The 22,914-nt window shown below is 44.1% G+C and overlaps 1 pseudogene; it reads left to right on the forward strand.

The window, feature by feature from the left end:
• Positions 1 to 301: 301 nt before the first annotated feature.
• LOC140691664 (alpha/beta hydrolase domain-containing protein 17A-like) lies at positions 302 to 13,114 on the forward strand (annotated as a pseudogene).
• The last annotated feature ends 9,800 nt before the right edge of the window (positions 13,115 to 22,914 follow it).

Here is a 22,914-nt window from a genome sequence, read left to right on the forward strand (position 1 = left end):
ATTTCATAAGTTCCATTACTGTAAACAAAGTAGCATGAAGAGAAAGAAGACAGACTGGAGGAGATCAAGATGGTGAAGTGGGAGGTCAAGGAGCTCACCGCCCCCCACCCCCCAGACACAACTAAAATATACGTCTGCGTGTGGAGCAGCTCTCACTGAAAACAAACTGGAGACAGGCAGAAAGACTCTTCTAGAACCAAGGCTGTAGAAAAAGATTCACACAGAGGTAGGTGGGGAGGGAGGGGAAGCAATCAGTTTGGGACCTAACTCCTAGCAAGTGACACAGAAGAGGAGGGATGTCATGGCTGTGGACTCCTCCCTGGAGAATGAGGGGTCCAAGCACATATTGGGCACCCAAGCCGTGGGGTCCGACACCAGAAGGCAAGTCCCCTTAGCTGGTTTGAAAACTGCTGGGACTTACAGGAGGGCTGTAAGAAGCCTAGACTCTGCTCTTGGAGAATGGGTACACACAATTGCTTACTCTCCAGAGCAATCTGCAGAGGAAGTGGACTGAAACTGCCTGGGGCTCTGGCTGGTGTCCTGGGATGGCCCCAGCACCTCTCCTGGCCACACTGGGCATGCACTCCAGCCCCTCTTGCTCCAGGGCAGCTTCCCACTAGGGTGATGGCTGCTGTCACTGAGGGGAGTGAGCATTTGGAGGGGATGGGGCTGACTGAGACCCTGCACTGCATCTAAACTGGGCAAGGACAGCTGTTGCTGGAGCTTAGAGAGTGGCAGATCAGGACCAGCCTGGAGCTCTGCCTGATGTGCTGGGACTCCAGCCCCTCTTGTTCCAATCCTGCACCCCACGGGGGCAAAGGTGCCATTGCTGGGAGTGGGGAGAGTGCATGTAGATGGATTAGGACCAGTTTGGACCCTACCCTTATGACTTCTTCTCCAGCAACTTGGGACCAGGAAGCTGTGACTCCCACTGAGTAGCAGAGAAGCCCTGGCTCACACCTGCCTCTGGCTCTAGCCCCTCCAGCTCCAGCCCCACCTCCCACCAAGGTGATAGCTGCTATCACCCCTGAGGGGAATATGTGACCCATACGCACTCCAGATCCTGTTCCCCGGCAAAGCCACCGGGTCCAAAGCTGCAGAGAGAAACTAGCACACAAGGACACTACTTCAGTACCAGGAGAGGTCACTGCTCCTTCTAATTTCATAAAGACAGAGTAAGCTCAACAAAATGAGAAGACAGAGAAATTTCTTTCAAACAAAAGAACAAGAATAAATCCCTGAAAGAAATGACAAATGAAACAGATAAGTAATCTACCAGGTAAAGAGTTCAAAGCATTAGTAATAAGAATGCTAAGTGAATTTGGGAATAGAATGGATGAAAACAGTAAAAGTTTTAACCAGGAAAATATAAAAAAAAGAAAATATAAAGAAGAATCAGTCAGAGCCGAAGAATAAAGTAATTGAAAACAAACAAACAAACAACAAACACTGGAAGGAATTAACATCAAAGTCATACAGAAAAATAGAAAAATATTTTGATCTGAAATATAGAATAATGGAAATCATTCAGTCAGAATAGCAAGAAGAAAAACAAATTAAAAAAAATTGAAGACCGTTTACGGGACCACTGAGACAACATCATGTGAACTAACAAGTGTGGTACAGGGGTCCCAGGAGGAGAAGAGAGGGCAAAAAGTGTAGAAAATGAATTTGATGAAATTATGGCTGAAAATTCCCAAAGCTGAAGAAAGAAACAAATTTCCAGGTTCAGGAATCTCAGAGAGTCCAAAACAAGATGAACCAAAAGAGACTCACGCCAAGACATGTCACATTTAAATTGGTAAATATTTAACTTAAGTAGAGAATTTTAAAGGCAGCAGGAGAAAAACAAAGAGTCACATAGAGGGAACTCCCAAGGCCATCAGCAGATTTTTCTGCAGAAGCTTTTCAGGCCTGAGGGGAGTGGCATGTTACATGTAAAGTGCTGACAAACCCACAGCCAACATCATACCCAACAGTCGAAAGCCAAAAGCTTTTCACTTCTTACAAGGAGCAAGGATGCCCAATTTTGCCACTTATATTTAACATAGTGCTGGACCACAGTGCTAGCCAGAGCAGAAAAGAAAAAGATACAAAATGTATCCAAATTGGAATGCAGGAAGTAAAATTGTCATTATTCACAGATGACATGATACTATATGTATAAAACCCTAAAATCTCCACCCAAAAAGGTATTAAAATGAATAAATGAATTCAGTAAAGTTGTAGGATACAAGATTAATATACAGAAATCTGTTGCTTTTCTATACACAAATAATAAACTATCAGAAAGAGAAATCAAGAAATCAACCCCATTTAAAATCAGAAGAAGAAGAACAACAACAAAAAAACACCTAGGAATAAACTTAACCAAGGAGGAAAAAGACCTATACTCTGAAAGCTATGAAACACTGATGAAGGAAACTGAAGATGATATAAATCAATGAAAAGATAGCCAGTGTTCATGGATTGAAATGGTTAATACTGTTAAAATGTTTATACTACCCAAAGCAATCTACAGAATTAATGCAATCCCTATCAAAATATTCATGACAGTTTTTACAGGAATAGAACAAATAACCCTAAAATTTAAACAAAACACACACACACACACACACAAACTCAAGAGCCAAGGCAATCTTGAGAAAAAGAACAAAGCTGGAAGCATCACACTCCCTGTCTTCAAACTATACCACAAAGATACAGTCATCAAAAAAAGTTTGGTGCTGGCACAAAAACAGGGAAGTAGATCAGTGCAACAGAACGGAGAGCCCAGAAACAAACTCACACACTTGGTCAATTAATCCGTGACAAATGAAGCATGGGTATTCATTGGGGAAAAGACAGTCTCTTCGTTAAGTGGTGCTGGGAAACCTGGACAGCTACAGGCAAATGAAACTAGAACATTTCACAGCATATACAATAATAAACTCAAAATGGCTTAAAGACCTAAACATAAGACTAGAAGCCATAAAATTCCTGCAAACATTAGGCAGATAATCTTTGGCATATATCACAGCAATATGTTTTTGGTATCTGTCTCCTCAGCAAAGGAAATGAAAGCTAAAATAAATGATGGGATCTAAATAAACTTAAAAGATTTTGCATAGCAAAGGCAAACATTAACAAAATGAAAAGACAACCTACTGAGTGGGAGAAAGTATTTCCAAATTATATGATAGATAAAGGGTCAATATCTGAAATATATAAACAGCTCATACAACTCAAAAGTCAACTAAACCCAAACAACCCAATCAATAAAATGGGCAGAAGATCTGATGGACATTTTTCCAAAGGGGACAAGCAGATGCCAACAGGCACTGAAAAGGTGCTCAGCAGCACTCGTCATCAGGGAAATGCAAATCAAAACCACAGTGGGATATCACCTCGCACCTGTCAGAATGGCTAGAGTCAGTAAGACCACAAATCACAAATGCTGCTCAGGATTTAGAGAAAAAGGAAAAGATATGCACACATCTCAGTATTCATAGCAGCCTTATTTACAGTTATCAAGATATGGAAGCAACCTAAGTGTCTGTCAACAAATGAATGGATAAAGAAGATGTGGTATAAGTATACACACACACACACACACACACACACACACACTGGACTATTTTTCATTTATGAAAAGATTGAAACTTTGCCATTTGCAACAGGCAGTATAGATGGATCTGGAGGGTATTATGCCTACTGAACTGAGTCAGACAGAGAAAGTCAAGTATTGTATGTAGAATCACACATACGTGGAATCTAAAAAATAAAGCAAGCAAACTGGTGAATATAACAACACAGAAACAGACTCACAGATGTAGAGAACAAAATCATGGTTACCAATGGGGGAGGTGAGGGGAGGGCATGATAGGGCAGGAGATAAGAGACACAGCTACTAGGGATGAAATAAATAAGATAGCAGGGTATACTGTACAACACAGGCAATGTAGCCAATGTTTTATACTAACTTTAAGTGGACTGTAACCTATAAAAGAATTGAATCACTATGTTGTACACCTAAAGCTAGTATAATCTCCACAGATATTTTTAAATGTCAGAGAAGAATACATAAGCTGGTTACTTACAAATGCAACAAATTGCTGAACTGTCAGACTTTCACAATGCAATACAGGTGGAGAGCGGATCTTTCAGTGTATATTGTTGTTCCACAGCATTTCATGTCAGACAGCCTTTTGGCAGTAAATAGTAGTACTCATATCTATTCTCAGTTAGCTTTTTATGTATTTACAGGTGATAAGAACTAAGGAAAAGCTTCTTGCAGTGTGAAAAGACTCAAAGCTAATAACAGCCATTTGCCCCAAGTCAAGACTCTGCTCTGTGCACAACAGTAGAAAGACACGTGGTCTAGTAGGTATCACTTCTGACCTCTTCCTTAGACTGTACTTCATCATGAGTTTCTACTCCAAAAATAGTGGGATATAACGAATGTTCAGCAGCAAATAAAAAGGTTATGAAGACCAGAGTGTTGTCCTTACCCTCCCCTTTACAACGAACGAATCCATTACACTTCTGCTTTGAAGAGTAAAGCAATGTATGTCAAAATCATTTTGGAGGCAACAACATAAAAACAGGGTCACAAATTTCTTTAAAGGTCACAGGATTTCTGCATCCCTATTGCTTTCTAAGTGTCCTTGATTTCTTGCTTCACTCTAAAAAAACAAACACAAAACCCAAAAACTGAAAATCAGAGTGATGTAGGGTGGGTGTAGTTTATGCAATAAAGACGAAGCAAAGAGCTAAGTCGAAGCCTTTTGTCTCTAAATCAGAAAAGATGCAAGTTAACATATTTCAGGGTTATATAAAATTTATAAAATAGGTATGTGTTTGTGTTTTGTTTTCCACTTTACCTGACTTTTCTAATTAAGCTATGACTTTTCTAGCCTGGTATTGTCAAGTAATGCGATCTATAAAACACATCGCTGGCTGCCGCAGAGAGAGCGCGCCCAGCCCGCCGTGATACCCGCGAGCTCAGGGCGCCTCCTCTCGCCGCGGCCCCGGGCCCGGTCCGGCCGCCCCGCATCTGCTACTGGGGCTGCTGAGCCGGAGCGGGTGCTGGGGCGCGCGGGCACAGGAGCCGGGGGTGGGGGGGAGGTGCAGCGTCGGACAGGTCCCCCCCAGCCGATGGCGGGGACGGGCAGGACCCGCACGCCAAGCACCTGTACACGGGCACGGGCACGCGCGGCATCCAGAGCGCCGCGCTCTGCGTCATGTTCTCCGCGCCCTGGTAACTCGCTGCACCGCCGGCCTGGGGCTCCACGGGCGCGGATGGGGCCGGGGCCCCGCACTGTGCACTGGGGGACGCGGGGAGGCGCGGGGTGGGCGGGCGCGGTCCGGGACGGAGGGGGAGAGGGCTGTCCCTGAGGGCCCAACCGTTAAAGGCCGTCCCTCAGGCTCCTGTAACCCCCACCCTTCCCCGCTATACTCGCACCCAGGGAAGGGGAGGGGGTCGTCGCCCCTCGTGGTAGCCGGGAGCCCAGAACCCACCTGTGCCCCACGCCCAGCCTCCAAATTCTGCGCAGGCGGGAGGCAGCGGCCTGATGTGAGGCTGGGACCCGGGGACCATGTGCGACCGCCCAGCAACCGGGGGTCCGGCCTGGACATTTGGACTTTGGATCCCCTTAGCTCGCCGCCAGGCAGATCCCCAGATTGAGGGTTTAATTGCAAACCAGGAACTCGCGAAGGCATGATTTCCCACTCTGTGCGTTCCTGAGGTGGGAAGAGGGTGCCTGCATTCCCCCGAGTTCTGGAGGCCCCGCCACAGCTCCACGTGGGAGGGAAGCTGTGCTTTTGGTGACAGGACCCACTGGCCCTGGACCCAAGGCTGTCCTCTGGCACCTGCTCCCCTCTGCTCTCTTGGAGCCGGGTCATCTGCAAAGTGTAAGATGGGAAAGGTCACCACCTTGAATTTACGGCCCCTCCTAGCATGGCTCTCAGGTGGGGCTTCAGTGTGTGCTCCCTGCCAACCCCAGAGGCCCTGTCCTGGGACTTGTCCTAGGAGAAGGACTTCCTGCCATTCACACCTGCACGGGGAGTGAACGCCTTGCTCTCAGGGCCTAGATGACCGGGATGAAGGAGGGTCCCCGTGGGCCAAGCCAACAGCCAGTCTCGCGGCCCAAGGCCGTTTGCAGACTTACGCAGAACTTGGCAGCCCTCCCCAGAGCGGGAGGAGCCCCTTGAGATGTGCCGAAGGGAAGCAGGAAGGGATGGAGAGCAGACGCCCAAGAGAAGCAGCCTGTTCAGAAAACGCGCTGGTGGAGGGTGGAGGAAGCGTTTCCTCTTTCTCCCCGTATTCTGGCTCTTATTTCAGTTCATTTGGAGTTAAATCAACACGTTTTGGTCAGGGCCAGAGCTGTCATTTATTAACAATGTACTATGGGATCCATTGTGTTTCAAGTTCGCAAGAACAAACCGACTTGAATTTTTAGACCTGCCAGTGGTATAGAGAATAACTTTGTGGCATAAAATAACTGATACGGATAATTTCTTTGTGAAGGCTTATTCTCAGATTAGCTATTCCAACTAAATATACTAGTTAACGGGAGCCAATTTCAGTGGAATAAATCTGTCCAGGTTTTTTTTTTTAAAGAGTAGCTGACATGTAGACATAGTAAGTCCATAAAAAAAAAAAAAAGAAAACAAAAAACAAAAAAACTCATTGCTGGCAGACCTAAAGTGAGGCTGGAGCTTCACACAGTGGTGGCAGATTATAAATTGGTCAAAGGTTTTTAGAAAACATAATGCCCTTGGAAATATGAGTACATTTTGAGCATTTCTAGGCATATCTCCTAAGGAAATAATTCCTTAAAATTTAGAGAAAAGATTTCATGTAAAAATGTTTAAAGCCGACCATGTGTATACATCATGACAAATCAGTGGACTAAATGATGGTGGCAGAAGTAACACACACACACACAGATATAGACATATGATCAAATTTTATGCAGTTATTAAAGTAAATGGAATATTAAACAGCATAGAAAAAAGTCCTAAAATAATGTTTAGATGATAGAATAGGTTACAAACCTGTATATTGAAAATTATTCCAGTAAATGTAATAATAATTTGAGAAACATCACCAAAACATATTGTTGGATGCTAAATGATTTTCGCTTACTTTTCTTCATAAGGTTTTACTCTTTCTCAAAATTTTTAGGTGTATAATGTTTTTGAATCAGAAAAAAACCTAAGGTTTGAAATTATTTTATACTACAATTGTGTGAAAAAACATCTTGATAGCTTTATTCAAATGAATAATTAGACATTTTTCTAAATTTAACATTTTCTCCCAGTCTGAGAACATTTTGCACTGAGAAGTTTGGGAAGAAGGTGCAGATTTTCTGAAAAATAATTTTTATTCTCTGTAGGACCTTGTCTCTGTAAGCCTAGGTAAGATATTCTAGAACAGAAAGAATATGTGTCAAAACTTTGTACCAGGAGCAACTAGTATAGATTAAGAACAAAGAAGGTAGAATTAAGAGCTCTTCCAAGACTTCAAATAATGAATAGCTCCGTTTCCTCTTTTGTAAAATGAGGGATTTTGACTGATTAATCTACATATATATTCTTTCATTTCTGACAGAGCATGCTTCTACCGTATTATCTCCAAAACCTGTAATTAGTTTCCAAATTTGCCTCTGCAGAAATAGTCCCTCTGGAGTTACTGCTGTGGGGGGAGGATGAAAATCCTGGTGCCTTATGAATGCTCTTCATTGCACAGCCTTTTCCCCTGTGGCCCACAGTCTCCTTCCAAATTTCTCAATCTCACCTTTCAGAAGTTTTTACTTTTACAAGAAGTGGAATTATTTTAAACGAACCATTTGTTTAAGCTTCAAGAAATTATCATTTTGATTTCAAACCACATAATTTTATTCTTGCTGTTTCACTTTGCTTTGTCTTCCTTCAGATATGAGAGCAGAGCGCATTTCCCTCGTTGTGTCAATTATTTTGCATTCCAGTCACTAATTGGTGACTGTTGGGGGCTCCACATGTGTTTCACATAAAGTTGCCTGGTGTGAAGGTCCTCTGGTGTGAAATGACAAACTCCTTGAAAGTTAAAGACAAGGTGCTTGCACTTTGTCTAAAAACAGACATAACTGGAATGAACAGAAATTTACAGCAGCCGAGGGTACATCCTAACAGCAAACCGTGCAGTCGTGGATGAAGGAACAGTGGTCAAGAGCAACTCTCTCCACAGAGAGATTCCAAAAAACAGGACATAACTTCTCTAAAAAGCCTCGCTCTCCCCCCAACCGCACTCATGCTTTTTAAACTCAGCCCCAGGACCCCTCACCACTCTAATCTCCTTCCCATCTCTTCCTTTTTCGAGGGAGAACCCATCTGACGGTGCCCCAGCCCCACACCCGCAGCCCCTGAGCCATCACCCGTAGTAATGCCCAAAAAACCCCAGGAGTGACAGCTGCCAGACAACAAAGCCGTCCTCCTGGGAAGAAGTGGGCAGAGAAGAGGGCACACACCGGTTAGTGGTGGCTTAGTTATTTCCTTTTCTCTCGTCCCCTCAGGGACATGAATGCTGGTTTTGCTGCTGCTGCCCTGGCTACGGTTCCTTCCAACTTCTGTCTCCTCATCACACGGTCACGATGCTGAAAACAGCAGCGTGGTGACCAGATGATGTCATGGCCCCGGTGGGGCTGTGGGCACCATCCAGCCTGGTGCAGGCAGCGCAGACTGGACAGCTGTTGAGAATTTTATAGTTTTACAAAAGACACTAAATTTATTTTGCTTTCTGCTGTCACTGCATAGTGTCAATGACAACTTACCCTCATGCGGGGCCACCATGTACACCAACCCCACTGGGGGTCACTAGTGCCTGGAGTCTTCGCTCGCCCCTCTTAACTAGGGTCCATGGTTCTCCAACTATGTGGGGAAAACAGAGATGTCAGGGGAGGAAGTAACCACGTGCTTCACTTCATGCAAGGTCGCCTTCTGTCTGGTGTTGAGTTGTGTCTACTCAGTGCTTCCTGCCCGCAAAGAACTCAGCTTATTTATTGAGTTAATCGGTTTCTTTTTGGGGAGGAAGAGGTAATTATGTTTGTTTGTTTATTTAATGGAGGCACTGGGGATTGAACCTGAGACCTCGTGCATGCTAAGCATGTGCTCTGCCACTGAGCTACAGCCTCCCCCAAAACTCAGTTTTTTAATCTTCTGTTTATATTGAAATATCCCAATGCACGTACAACCAAATGGCTTGCTACTTGCTTTGCACCTTAACAGGGTATGGACATTTTCACAGACTTTTTTTTTTTATTTGAATAGGGATAGCATGACAAAAAACAGTAGTTTTTGTTTTATTTTTTGCCTTGGTGACACAGGTCTATCTAGAGACTTGCTTGCTATGGAAGATTTGTTACAAACAGTAGTGTGGAAGTGTGGGTGTGTGTGTGTAAATTTGTTGGGCCTTTTTCTTTTTTTCTTCCTTAAACCCTATTTTCCACCTTTGATGAGCCAGGAAAGAGTAAATTCCTCATAGACCAATAGCTCTTCTACATGTAGGAGATTTATAAAGTGTGAATTGGAGGTGTTGTGCCCATATAGAAATGGACTTCTTTAGGCTGAAATGTTTTAAATTTTAAAAATCTTCTTCAGAAAAAGTTTGCCATGTTTGTGTTTACATTTCAATAAATGAGGAGAAATACAATTTTCATTTCTGTCTTATTTTTGTGAAAAAGCGCCCTTCGAGATGTAGTCTTTTTTCTGACCATCTGAGAATTTTAACTTGTGTCACAAGTATTGGAATTTAGCATGTAGAATCCAGAAGTTGCCTTAGAGACGCAAGGCTTGTCACATGTCTCCCAACAGGGTCAGAATTTTATTTTATTCTGCAGTCAGCAATGTGAGAACAGTTAACCTGCAAGTTACCAAGCAGTAAGACTTCTCTTACGATATGCTGTTTGATTTGGATATGGAATACTAGGAAGTAAATTGTAACTCAGGGGTAGAGCCCGTGCTTAGCATGCACGAGGTCCTGGGTTCAATCCCCAGTACCTCTGTTAAATATAATAATAAATAAATAAGCCTAATTACCTCCCCCCAGAAAACAAAGCACTGACCTCCTAGGTCCACTCCAGCTGCAGTGTGAGCGCGGGCAAGCCCTCCGAGCCGAGCCTCCATGCTGACATCTATGCTGCCCAGCAGGCCCTGCGCACCAGGTGAGCTCTGCACTGCAGCGGGTTAGGGGAGGGCAGGCAAGCATTGCCTTACAGGTGACCAGACCAGGTGTAACCAGGTGGTTGCAAGGTGCGCCCCTCAGGCACTCAGGCTGGCTTCCTTGGGGAGGGAGGAAGCCCAAGGGGGTGGGCCTGTAGGAAAGGGAGCCTGTTTGTGGCCACCCTGGGCCACAGGGCAAGGCCTGGCCTTGTGTGTTCTCTGTGTGGTGACAGCCAAGTGCGGGGAGGTGGGTGGGCGGGCTTCAAGCGTCCCTGGGGCTGGCCCCTCCTGGGAGCCCCTTGCCTGAGCGGAGGCAGTGACAGGGCCTGGCACTGGTCTCCATAGGAGTGGAGGCTCCACTTGGATGGAGAGGGGTGGGTGTAGGCCCCTCCCAGTTCAGGAGGTGGTGTGTGAGGCCTGTGTGAAAGGGCTCAGCCCCACCCCCCAACCAGGCTGTGGTAGCTCTTGGGGGCGGGGTAGGTGGGGCAGGGCCTCTGTGTCAGGTGCTGGTAATGGATCATGGTCACATCCTGAGGGCAGGGCTCCTCTGGGCCTGGAAGGCTCCCTTGGGCAGCTTAGTACCCAGCACAGAACTGGTGGCTGGTGGGAGGTCAGCGAGCAGAAGCTGGGTCCTCCGCGGGCATGGTGTCCAGCACACACCCACGGGCCTAACTCAAGACAGGGCCATTGTGGTCTGGTCTACACATCCTTCCCTGGACCCCACCACCCTGGTCATGCAGACCCAGGCGGACTCTTCCACCCCTGTGCTCACTCACCGAAGCACAGTGGCTCCGTCTCAACCAGCATGTGCAGAGTGCAGAGTGTGGCCCTGCGCCCCGGGCTGCTCTAGAGGGAGACGCACCCAGCCCCCACCCTCCTGGAGACTGTGCCCTCTGCCTCCACAGGGCTGGCTGCCCCAGCTCTGCCCTGCCTGGCCCACTGGAGTGACCAGCCCGTGCCAGGACCAAAGCCCACCTGCCCTGGGGAGGCGGGGGCCCTGGTGCCATAGTGATGCCCTAGCAGTCCCTGATGCAGGCCCTAAGAGTGGGGTCCCCTGGCAGTGGGGACCTGTGCTGGGTGGCATGGTGCAGGTATGTGTCCAACCTCGGCTGCTTCAGCCTGTCGCCGCTGGCTCGGGGGGGGGTCACTGCAGAATCACACCCCACATAGGGATGAGAGTTCTGAGTTCCATCTGTTGGTCCTTCTACCAGCCTTGACCTCCAGAGACCAAATCCCTCAGCCCCAACAGCTGAGAATAAGCAGGAGGGAGGGAGGCTTGGGCCCGGGCCATGATCCGGGGCTGGGGAGGCCTGGAAGAGCCAAACTATCCGGCACCTGCCACGTTTGTCCAGGTGGAGATGGCCAGGTTGCAGCTGGGGGTCCCTGCCTGGAGCTGGGTGATTGGACTGGGCCAGGGCTTGGCACAGCGGTGCTCACAGTGAACCAGAGAGCCGGCCTGGGAGGAACAGCCAGGGTAGTGGGCACAAGACCAAATGGCATCCCCGAGGCCTGGAGGTTTGTCTGGGGGTTTGGGCCAGAGGACAGGAACACTGCAGATGGCCCCTGGGTGGACAGGGAGATGGACAGTCTGGCTGCCCAGGTGAGATACAGCCCTTCCCTGGCCACTGAGAGGAGAGGCTCCTTTGGGATCAGGGTCATGGGTGTGTGGGAGGAAGGCCACAGAGACCTCCAGCACTGGAAGGTGGTGAATGGTCCTCGTGTGGTCAGGAAGGAGCACCTGGTGGTATGGTGCTGGATCAGCCGTGCTGGTGTGGGGCTAGGGGAGCTTGGGGTGGCGGGTGGGCCCCAGGACCTGGCCACTGGTAGGGGAGGGGCCCAGAGAAGGAGGTGGCGGCCACCCATTTTCCCTCAGGAGCCGTTGTTCCTGCTCACCTGTGTTGTACTAACCTAACTGGGTATGGGGACACTGAGGGGTTGCAAACTCGCTGAGGCATCAGAGGATACAGCTGCCTCCAATCGCCACCCCACAGCTTGCGAAGAGGGTGGATGAGGGTGGGGGTGAGGGCTGCTGGAAGACACGCCCCCTTCCAGTGCGACCAGGAAGGGCTGTCCAGTTCAGAACAGCAGAGACAGGAAAGTCCCAAGCAGGTTCTGCATGTGGCCCTGGTCAGGCATGTGTAGGGGTGGGGACAGCTGGATGACCAGGAGGAGCGGGTGGGGCCCTTACAGGTGCACTGCCCAGGTGTGATCAAGTAGATACTCTCTAAGAAACGTCAGAGTGGGGTGGCTGTCGGCCAGCTCCCCTCACACCTATCTGGGTTCTACCTCCTGTATTGGTCCGACCGCCTCCTTGGTGTTGGGGTTGGGGGTCAGGGGAGGGTCCTGGGCCGAGCCTAAGCGTGGAGAATAGGGGACTGCCCCAGGAGGGCGGGCAGTGGGAGGGGTGTGCGCGCGTTGTGTCCCAGCTGATCCTGCCCCCACCGCTGCCAGGTACGGCATCAGCCGGGACAGCAACATCCTGTAGGGGCAGAGCATCCGCACGGTGCCCGCCGTGGACCTGGCTTCACGCTATGAGTGCGCCATGGTGGTGCTGCACCTCGGGCATGCGCATCGCCTTCCCCGACACCAAGAAGACCTACTACTTAGACGCGTTCCCCAAGTGAGCACGGGGCGGGGACCCAGGGGGCGGGGCCTCAGCGGGGGTGGGGCGCGGAGGCCTAACGTGACTCCCAGACCGCACAGCATGGAGAAGGGGCCCAAGCTGACGTCGCCGGTGCTCATCATCCACGGGTTGGAAGACGAGGTGGCCGACTTCTCGCACGGGCTGGCGCTCTACGAGCGCTGCCCCAAGGCCGTGGAGCCTCTGTGGGTGGGGGCCTCCGGGCACAACGACATCCAGCTCCACAGCCAGAACCTGGAGCGCCTGCACTGCTGCATCTCCCAGGAGCTGCCCCAGCCGGCGCGCCTAGCCTAGCGGCCGCCCAGCCACACCCAGACCTCAGCAGTAAGGAGGGGGCGCCAGGACCCCGCGCCGTTCCCGGGGGGCTGCATGTGAGCCCCCGGGTGCTCCACACCCTCGAAGCAACCGGCTGGCAGGAGTCGGGACCTACCCCAGCCCAGGGACCGTGGACAATGTACAGGCGACGGAGCTATGCTCTCATTTCCTTTTGGAAACAGAACGATAGAAGAACGTGAAAGTGGAAATTAAGGATTTAAAAATTTTAGAATAATAATAAAATAAAATAACATAAAAGGAAAAAAACCTAGTTGAGTAAACCTGAATGCAAATAAAAGGATAATAAGATGTAAGAGAGACACACGCAAGGCTCTACGTAAGGTATCACCCACAAAGGAGCACTGGGAAGACTGCAGAACAGTGGTAAGAGTGTAACAGTGAGAAAATCTAAGAGCATGAGAGGAGGATCGTACCACATATGTGGATAAATGAGACATTTGTCAGATACTCAAAGGACAAGATAATAGTGTGTAAGAAGCAGGCTAAGACATGGAGATGGTAATTTAATAAAACGGAGGAAGAGCCAACCTTAATCAGACAGCTCCTATCGTGTAGTATTTAGCATTCATCTGTAACGTTATCTATAGCCTGTCCTTGGTGAAACTGATTTTTGTGAATTTTGCTTTTTACACCACTCCCCACAGGTAACAGTGCATTTGTCATTGGCTTCCCTTATGGAGTCTCTCATGGGTGATTTTGACAAGGTGACTGCTCAATTTAATTACTGTGTAATGAGACATAATTTTTTAATGTATTTGTATGGTGTTCTGATATAGATTTTTCAATGTGTTAATTTACTAATACCTAAAGCTTATGCACTTAGGGAACTACAGAAACTGGAGCAATGTCCCTCCTTCCACCCAGAATGCTTAAATTTTCCATATTATCTTCCTAGTCCTCGTGGATGTTAGCCAAACATAAGCTAGTGTTTGATACAAAATATAAAGCTGTGAGACAGAAAATGTGTGTTTTGTCCCCAGTTCCCTGTATGTATGAGTTCAGATAATTCCCTTAACGTCTTCATACTTTCATTCTCACTAATGTAACAATAGAGATCATGCTCTGTACATATCTCTCAAGGCAGGAAGAGTAAACAAAACACAAGAGAGTACTGTCAGCCCTTCTGAACACATATCAGTCTGAGGTACAGCTGAGCCTGACTGTGTAACCCACCTTTTAGAATGCTACCACCATAAGTCAATGACTTGTGATGCCAGGAACCTCACATCCCCTTCTCTCCTGGAGTGCAGCTGAGAGAGGAAGCTCTTCTTGTCTGTGCAGAGGGGAGGCTATCTTTTTCCTTAGATGGCACTGTGCTGGCCATAAGATTTCTGCTCATCCCTAACCCCTACCTCCACTCACCCTCCCTAGTACGGTATTTGGTGTGCAATTGCAGGCTGGTTTTGAATGACCAGGAGGCCAGTGACTGGAAGGCAGCATGGTTGGAACTGGAAGCTCTCTGACCTGGCTCTCCGCCTGAGCACTACACAGCTCAGACTCTTAAGCAACATCATCCTAAGAGTTGAAAAATGCCCTAAGAGTCTCTGAAAAATGCCCAGAAAAGTGCCCAGCCATCCACATTCACTGGCCAGCAAAACGCCAGGCATGTGGCCAGTTTGAATGATATAGGGAAGGCACATGGAGAGGGATGGCTCTTTCCTCCAACAGGCTTTAGAGCTTCAAAGGAAGAGTCTGTTTGATTATCATTATATCAGCCAATCCCCCAACATCTTGGACCCCCTACAGTTCATCAGGCACTATGCCTGGCACTAGGACAAATAAAAAGAGAGAAGACCTATCTCTAGCACCAAAGGATTGAGACTAGATGGCAAAACGCCTAACAAAATAATTACCCACAATAGTCATAAATAATAGCAATGATGGTTGTTTTTGGAAATCCAAGAAAGGAGAGTATGTGTCAAAATACTCAGGGATGGCTTCACAGAAAGGGTTGGAACTGAACCACCTTGAGGGCTGGATCTGTTTTGGACAATTAGAGAGGAGTTAGGGAGCAACAGTATGAACAAAGCTTTTTCTGGGAATGTTCCTAGAAAGGCAGACAATAATTAGGCAGTAAGAATGGCAACAGGGTTGGCAAGATGAGTTAGAAAATTGTTGTTTAGTGGTGTATTTAACAACATCCACTCAACATTTGCTGTAAGTGAGGCATCGTACTGGAAGCTGGTTATAAAGTGATGAGCAAAACCGACCAAGTTCCTGTCCACTTAGTGCTTACCTTCTAGTCAGGGAGGTAGCCAACAGGTAGGTATGCCAGCGCGTAAGCAGTCATTCTAAATTGCTATTATCACAGTGCTATGGAGAAAATGCTCTGTTGCAGGAAGTTCAGAAACCTAGCTGGCTGCCCTGGGGGTGGCTGCCCAAGATGAGATACTTACTAAACTGAAAGCTGATGGATGACAAGGATCCAGTCACTGAAAGGGTTGAGCATAAGCTTATTCCAGGCAAAGACAACAAAATACAAGAAGGTCCAAAGAAGGGAAGAGTTTGGCATATTTCATATATTAAAAGGAAGCCAGGGAGGTTAATTGCATAGTCCTGATGATAACATTCTTGACTTATTTCTTATCATGTAGAATTCTTGGCATCTAAGTGTTGGAGGACTCAGGTAATTGGTACTGAGCTTGTTAATGAGGACTTCTACACGTTATTGTGTAAATTACCTAGGTAAGTGGAAGTCGAGGCAGTGAATACTACCTTGACCATCCAGAATGTGAGAAGGAGAGTGAATCAATATACATTTACTTTAGTTCTATTTTAACTTCTATTTAAAATCCCTTTATGTATAAAAAAATTTAGATTCTCTGGGCATGTCTAACATGCAGGCACTCTGACACAAGATTGTAGAGTATTACTACTCTGCCAACTTGGACCTTATTCAAATTATATTGAGGCAGTTTGTGATTCTTTGATTCATTATCTGTAATTAGATTATCCCTATCTTTTTAGAAAAGGAAGCCATATTTATTAGAATGTGCATAACACACAGGAAAAGGAAGCACAGACCTATTGTTACAAGGTGCTCTAAGCCTTGTAGTATCTGAAACTTTTAATGTCATATATGTCATTTTTACTTGACTATGATATACCTTGGCTACGAGCACAGTAAATGGATTTCATTGTGTCAGGTGGTACCTGCAGTGTGAATGAGGTTGGAACAAAATAAGGACACCCCTCGGGAGGTGGCAGCTGTTGTGGGGTTCTCTTTTATTTTGTTGACAGTAATACATGGTTCTGTAATTACCAGAAGCTTTTCTGGTGATGTCATATGGGGAAAGTTAGCATTTATTCTTTTTTTAATGTTTTACTGGATCTTTATAGAGTTTTATAAAACAAGTGTTTACTACTTAGTAGCTAAGCATTTCCCCCTCTTTGTTTCTTTGATTACTGTATTGATCTAAACCAAATCTATAGAAACAAGCTTATTGGGACAGATGGCCTGTGCTCCTTCAAGAGATCACTGCTACACTTCTCCTTCTTCAGCACATAAAATATGGACAAAACTGCAACGTGCAGAGGCAGAAGAATCCGTTGAAGACTTTTGGCAGTAGTGCCTTAAAGATATTTCAAAAATAATTGTGCTTTGTCACTTCATCTGTGCTATTATATATAATGAGGATTTTAAAAAGACCAAATACAGCTCTGTGATTTCCATTTAATGGAAGAGGTAACAAAGTTTAATTGTATACTTGAGCATGGGGCATCATTTCCAGCACGTCTGATCGATAACTCATAGACTGGTTTGGGCTCAAAGTAATATTTGGAAGAAAATGCAGCTGCTGGGAGTTTATCTAGCCCAAGCTTCAGCATCTCTATTAATTATGTTTTCCCCAAATTTGCATCATTAGGCTCCCAAAGTGACAGCAGATGGCGAGCAAACTGAACAGGATGCTGAGAGGACCAACACGAGAGCAAACTCCTAAGGAGAGTTCACTAAGTACCTCGCCCAGGATGCGGAAGGTATTAGAGAAGTCACAATGTAATCTTCACTTCTCCCAACCGAAAAATAAAGGGCATACTCAGGCCTGGAATTTATCTTGTAAGAGATGACGTTTCTAAATTTGGGAATTGGATTTTTAAAAAGTGTTTTGAGCTAGATATTGAAGGGCATTATTAGCTGAGAATCTACAGCCCGCAGTGTTAAACTAGTGACAACAGTCAGTGAATTAAGAATCATGAGAACAGAACAGCAGTAAGTTAAATGCATCCCTTTAGGGTTCTTGAGAACAGGGTAGTATGATCACATGGGATTAAATTAGTTAACAGACAACATATGTTCTGCTATTGTGCTGTTTTTGTATTTAAACCTAAAAAAAATTTTTTTAACAAAGTTAATCTTATTTTCCTTGGCACATTCAAGCAGCATTTAAATTTCTCAAAATGGCTTTTAAATATTTGGCACTGGTTTGTAATGAACATCTGCTGCTTGGGATCTGGGTGTGCTGCCTTACCAGAGCTGACTGCATTTAGTCCACAGTTCTCTAGGAGCTAATTCCTGGCATCTACCAATCTGATGTGAAAATCAAAGTGGAAGCCATTTTGGGGCAAAAGCCCAGATGAAGAAACTCAAAGAAAACAGATGAAGCTTAAACAAGCAAATAAGACCCCCCAAAACAAACAACAAAACATTAGTTCTTAAATATCTATTAATATTTATATAATATAACAAACATGCACGCGTGTTGAGAAAGTAGGAAAAATGGTTTTTGCTTTAGAAAAATAAAACGTTTTAAATTGCTCTACAATGTTCTATATACATTTCACATATTTTGCTTGGCTATATAGCCAAATAAATCAGGACACGAGATAAACTTTAAGGCAGATCCTGACAGGTAATCCTCAGGAATCACTGGCTAAGAAGAGACAGAAACTTCCAAAGATTCCCCACCAGAAGCAGCAAACAGTTTTAACCTGCGACGTAACCTCAGGCAAAACATGTCAGAATCTGAAACAGTTGTTGCTCCTACTAAAGAATTCTCAGTTGACTCACTGTGGTTTGTCCTTTGCTAGAGGAAGCTGTGCTTTCCCTGATTTTATTTTCCATTAATGTTACTTGAAAGTGTCTACCCCTCCCCCCACCCTCCCACAACAGTCAATCAATCAATCAAAACACCGTGATGGTTAGAATTAGGAGATACGCAAGAGCGAGTGTTCAGAGCAGATCCATAATGAGGAGCAGCTAGAGATTAATGTTGTTATGAGCGATGTGACCATAATCATCCTGCTATTGTACTGATTACCTAGTGTGAATTAAATTTATGCTGATTGGTTTCTTTTTCCACAATTTTCCCAACAAGAGGTAATAAGGCAACTACTCTTATTATTTCCATTCTATAGCCAAGGAAGTTGGGAAAGCAAATTGCCCAGGGTCATGTTGCTAGAATGTATTACTCAGCAAACCTGTGTCTGAATTCAGGTTTGAATTGTCTTAAGCACCATAGAACAGAGCCTTACCCACTCTCTGTAATTATATACATTTATGTTTAAGTTAATGTATACAATTCTCATGCCAGCATTAGGCTCAGACTTTTCCAAATATCTTTTCAAAGATTCAGATTTAAAAATCATCCGTCCAGGTATAGTTATTAGTATGACATCCATATGGAATACTCTGTGTTCTGATCAAAACGTTGATACCTGGAATTAGCACAAATTGTCCTTGTTACAGGAATATATGTTAAGGAAAGTATTCCTTATGCACATGCTGCTCTCGTAGTATTTATTATGATCACTTAAAGTCCCTCTTCATCACCAAAGAAACCCTACCAATATAAGCATATGAACTCAACCACCAAAGACATCTGTTCTACTGAAGCAAAGCAAAATGACTTTTGAGGTGAGAATACCTTGAACATCTTCAGTTCTTTTTTTTGCTGGTTCTTTCAAGCTGATACGAATTGTCCTTTGTAATCTGTGGCCTCTGAAAATAATTGGTTTTCTTAAAATCGTTGTGATGGCATGGTTAGCGCGACATCAGCTATGAGAGCCAGCTAGCCTGCTGCTCTTGTACATAGAATGCTACCCCTAGGCTTTTAGTCATCATTTTCTCCTAAAGATTTTTCTCTCCTATTGAGTAAGAAGAGTGGATTCTTACTATTTACTTTGTCCTTAAGAAAGAAATGCCCCAAATGATTGCCTATAAATATGATTTTATTTGATTGCTTATCTCTGAGCCTTTATGTGGAATCTGTGAATGGCTGTCTGATAAACTAGGTCTTCTCTTCCTTTGTGACTTTCCTACACTGCAGCCCAAGATCATTAAAAAGATTTTTCTTTTAGGCAGAAGATTTGTTTGCGATTTTTTTTTGGGGTCTTGTATTTACCTAAAAATTCAGATGCAAAATTATTCATTGTTTTCTTTTACTATGAAAACAATGTAATTTTTTTCCTGCTTAACTTTTTTCAAAACTCAGCTGAATTTCATCTTGTGACTTGAAGAAATAGATGTCCCTCTTTTTCCATTATTACACAGAATATTTTTCATTATTTTGGAGAACAAGCAAATACAAAAGGGATGTGAATATCAGTGGAAGAGAAAAAATTCAAAGCAATTATTTTCACTGGTTGAAATTAACCCTACCAAAGCTACTCTCTTTCTGGAGCCCTGGTTCTCAAGTATCTGCTTCTTTCTTCATTTTTGCTCCACTCTCCTCTGAGGAAAGAGTTTCACTACTTAGTCATCTCTATATCCTAAAGTGTGGGCCTCAAGAATCCACAGGGCCTTTCAGTTCACTTTCTACCTACTATGCATAGTTAGTCTTGATAGAAATTCTTGAGAAACATAATATCGGTTGCTGACTAGTCAAGTCATTTCCTTCTATTAGATGAATTGTTCACTACTGGTCGTTAGTCATGGCCAGGATTATGAGGTCATAAGTTCTTCTGAATAGTACATTTGGGACTTGGTGGCACCCAGGCTTATTTATATTATATGATCATTAAGAACTGTGACTGGCTAAAGAGATAGAGTACTTGTCTTTGAGAAGATTACCTTTTTGACAGTCTTTAAATACATCTTTCATTTCAAATAGTTAGCTATCTGTATAAAGGAAACACATTTCAAATATCTTCATGGTCTTATCTGACCTCACCATACCTTTAAGGTGTCTTGACTCATTCATATTCAGGACCTTTCTGCTTCATTAAAAACAGTTGCCGAGGACACTTCTTACCTTTCTCCTAACTCTACTCCTGTTCCGTGTTTCCCATCTGCCTGGCACTTGGCCGTAACACTCTTCTCTCATAGACACCACTTGTGCAAGTAGTTGCTGTTCGTTTCCTTAGTTGGACCAGAAGCTCTGTTCCTCTGGCTCTTCCTTCTTCTTGCTGCCTTGGATAGAGTGCTTTGTTTTAACTTAGATTCTAAGACCCAAAACTTCACTGTTTAGTCATTTTGTGACTATCTTGACTTCTTTCAAGTTTCTAAACCTTGTTTAGATAATTCACGTGAGTGTTATTTTCAAATTATTTCTGTGATTCCCCAGTTTCTTTCTAAGGAGAGCTAATGAGCACTCTTAATGTTAGAGGCAGTAGATTGCTATAACTTCATTGGCTATGTCTAAGAAGTAGAAGAGAGAATATTTTCATATTTGTTTTCTGGCATATATGAATGAAAATCAAATCAGCATTTATTTAGGTAGAAAACACATGAGACTATTTGGATGAAAAATCTAGAACAGAAAAATCTTCTGGTTGGAGAGACATTTTAAGTAGAAGAGTATCTTTGGGGGCTAAAGAGATGAGTTAATTCTTAGCAATTTTACACATTCTAACTTTTGACATTTGACCTGGGCAACCTATGAGGCTGATAATGAATCTCTAGGAAAATCAGTCATTTCAAAGTTTTCTTGCTGGCTTCTTAATAGATTCCCCATTGCTCTTTTCATCCAAGGAAGACTTAATAATATATCTGAGAGTCTTAACAGAAGTATCAAAGCACTGAATGTTCTTCAGTTCCAGTCCTAGATTAGAACCCGACACAAGATACTGTTTTCCCAGTTCATTGGAATATTAAGATTTTTGAGGTTTGATTGCCTAGGAGCTGGTTTATTTGGACTAGTAAGATATGAGAAAGACTTTTTAACACAAAGAGGTAAACCAGTGGTAAGCTCGCTTCCCTTTACATATCACCTGTTACCTCACTGTGAATTATGGCCTTGTACAACTTCTAGAATTACGATTTTAAAGTTTATAAAATCGCTGAAAGCTAATTTCTTTAGGTCATGTTTGTCCTGAGACTGAAGGTGTAGAGAAGTACATGCCTGTAGGGAATGAAATTCTCTAAACTTCTGCTCGCTGATAATTGATCTTAACTCTATAGATCAAGAACACCAGAGTGGGACGGCAGCACAGGACACTGCACGGCTTCAGACATAACCCATCCTGGATGTTCAGATAGCTGCTATTTCAGTTAGAAATTTGTTCAATGTACACAATTAAATGTGGTTTACATTATTATGTTTACCTACATAATGTTTTTCATATGAGTAAACTCAGAAGTCAGAACAAAAATTCTTTACCTATCCATGTATCCTGGCATTTATTTTAAAAATATTATCATTGCAGCTAATGTGCATTCATGAATATATGTTGGAGAGTAATGCAGACAGTTTGTAAGCCCCTGCAAAGCTCTCATCCTAGCAGTCTTGGGAAGAGATGACCAAGATCATATGAAACTTGGAGTAAGCCTTACTTGCTGCAACCTGATGGAATATTTTATTTTTATTCATTTTCTTCTTCCTCTATTGTTATGCACTGGCACCCTAGTGCTATCTAGAAGTGAATTAAATGGCTCAGAAGCTGTGATTCTGCAGCTACCAAGATGTTAGAATGGACACTACTATCTAGAGGTGTTTGCATATATAATGTACTCATGTCCATTTTAACCTAAGAAGTTTGCAGGAAGCTTTTTTTAACACCATCAAGCATTTACTATTTCTGCCTGTATGCCTTCTGAATCGCTGAATAATTGGTTTTTTAAAGTAGAATTATAAATAAAGGCAATATGACAGAGGAGAAATAACATGTTTCAAGTAAAAGGCATGAAAATTCATATTTAAGCAGCTGGAACAGGTAAGGCAGCTCCTCATTCCTTGTATACCAGTTTCCTTTGTGTGCTTAATGGCCCAGGCCAATGTGAGGAATCTACATCAAAGGACTTTTAAATATTACTCCATCTTATAAACACTTTTCAGAATTGGTTGGAAGGTAAAAGTGAATTGTATTTGCATGGGGCAGAATTTTAAACTTTTTCTATTATTTTCATAAAAATCTGTTTGTTCTCAACCACAGTATCTCTAATAGTATAAAAAAAAGTAGGAAATCACCAGAGTACTTTTATCATTGAGTCTATTCTAAATCAGGCTATAATTCTGTATCGACCCCACAGTGCTCTGAAATTGAGTAGTTTCCCTCCCTGAAGCCAGCACAGAATTAACCTTTCTTCCTTCCTCCTTTGATCTTCTTTGTCTCTCCCTTCCTTCCTTTCCTCCTCTCCTTACCCCTCTTTTCCTCTCTCCCTACTCCTACTCTTTTTCTTTTTATTCACCTCTCACTTCACCCTTTTTGATTTCAAACATTTATTAAGCTCTTGTGTGGCAAGCAATAAACACATTACCAGAGACAGAAAACCTAAGAAGTAATTACTGACTTTGAATTATATATAATCTAGAAAAATGATTTCACACTTTTTTTTGACTGGGCTCACAGCAAGAAATACATTTCCTTGCAATCCAGTACAC

This window comes from Vicugna pacos, chromosome 36, assembly GCF_048564905.1.
Source record: "Vicugna pacos chromosome 36, VicPac4, whole genome shotgun sequence".
Taxonomy (NCBI): Eukaryota; Metazoa; Chordata; class Mammalia; order Artiodactyla; family Camelidae; genus Vicugna; species Vicugna pacos.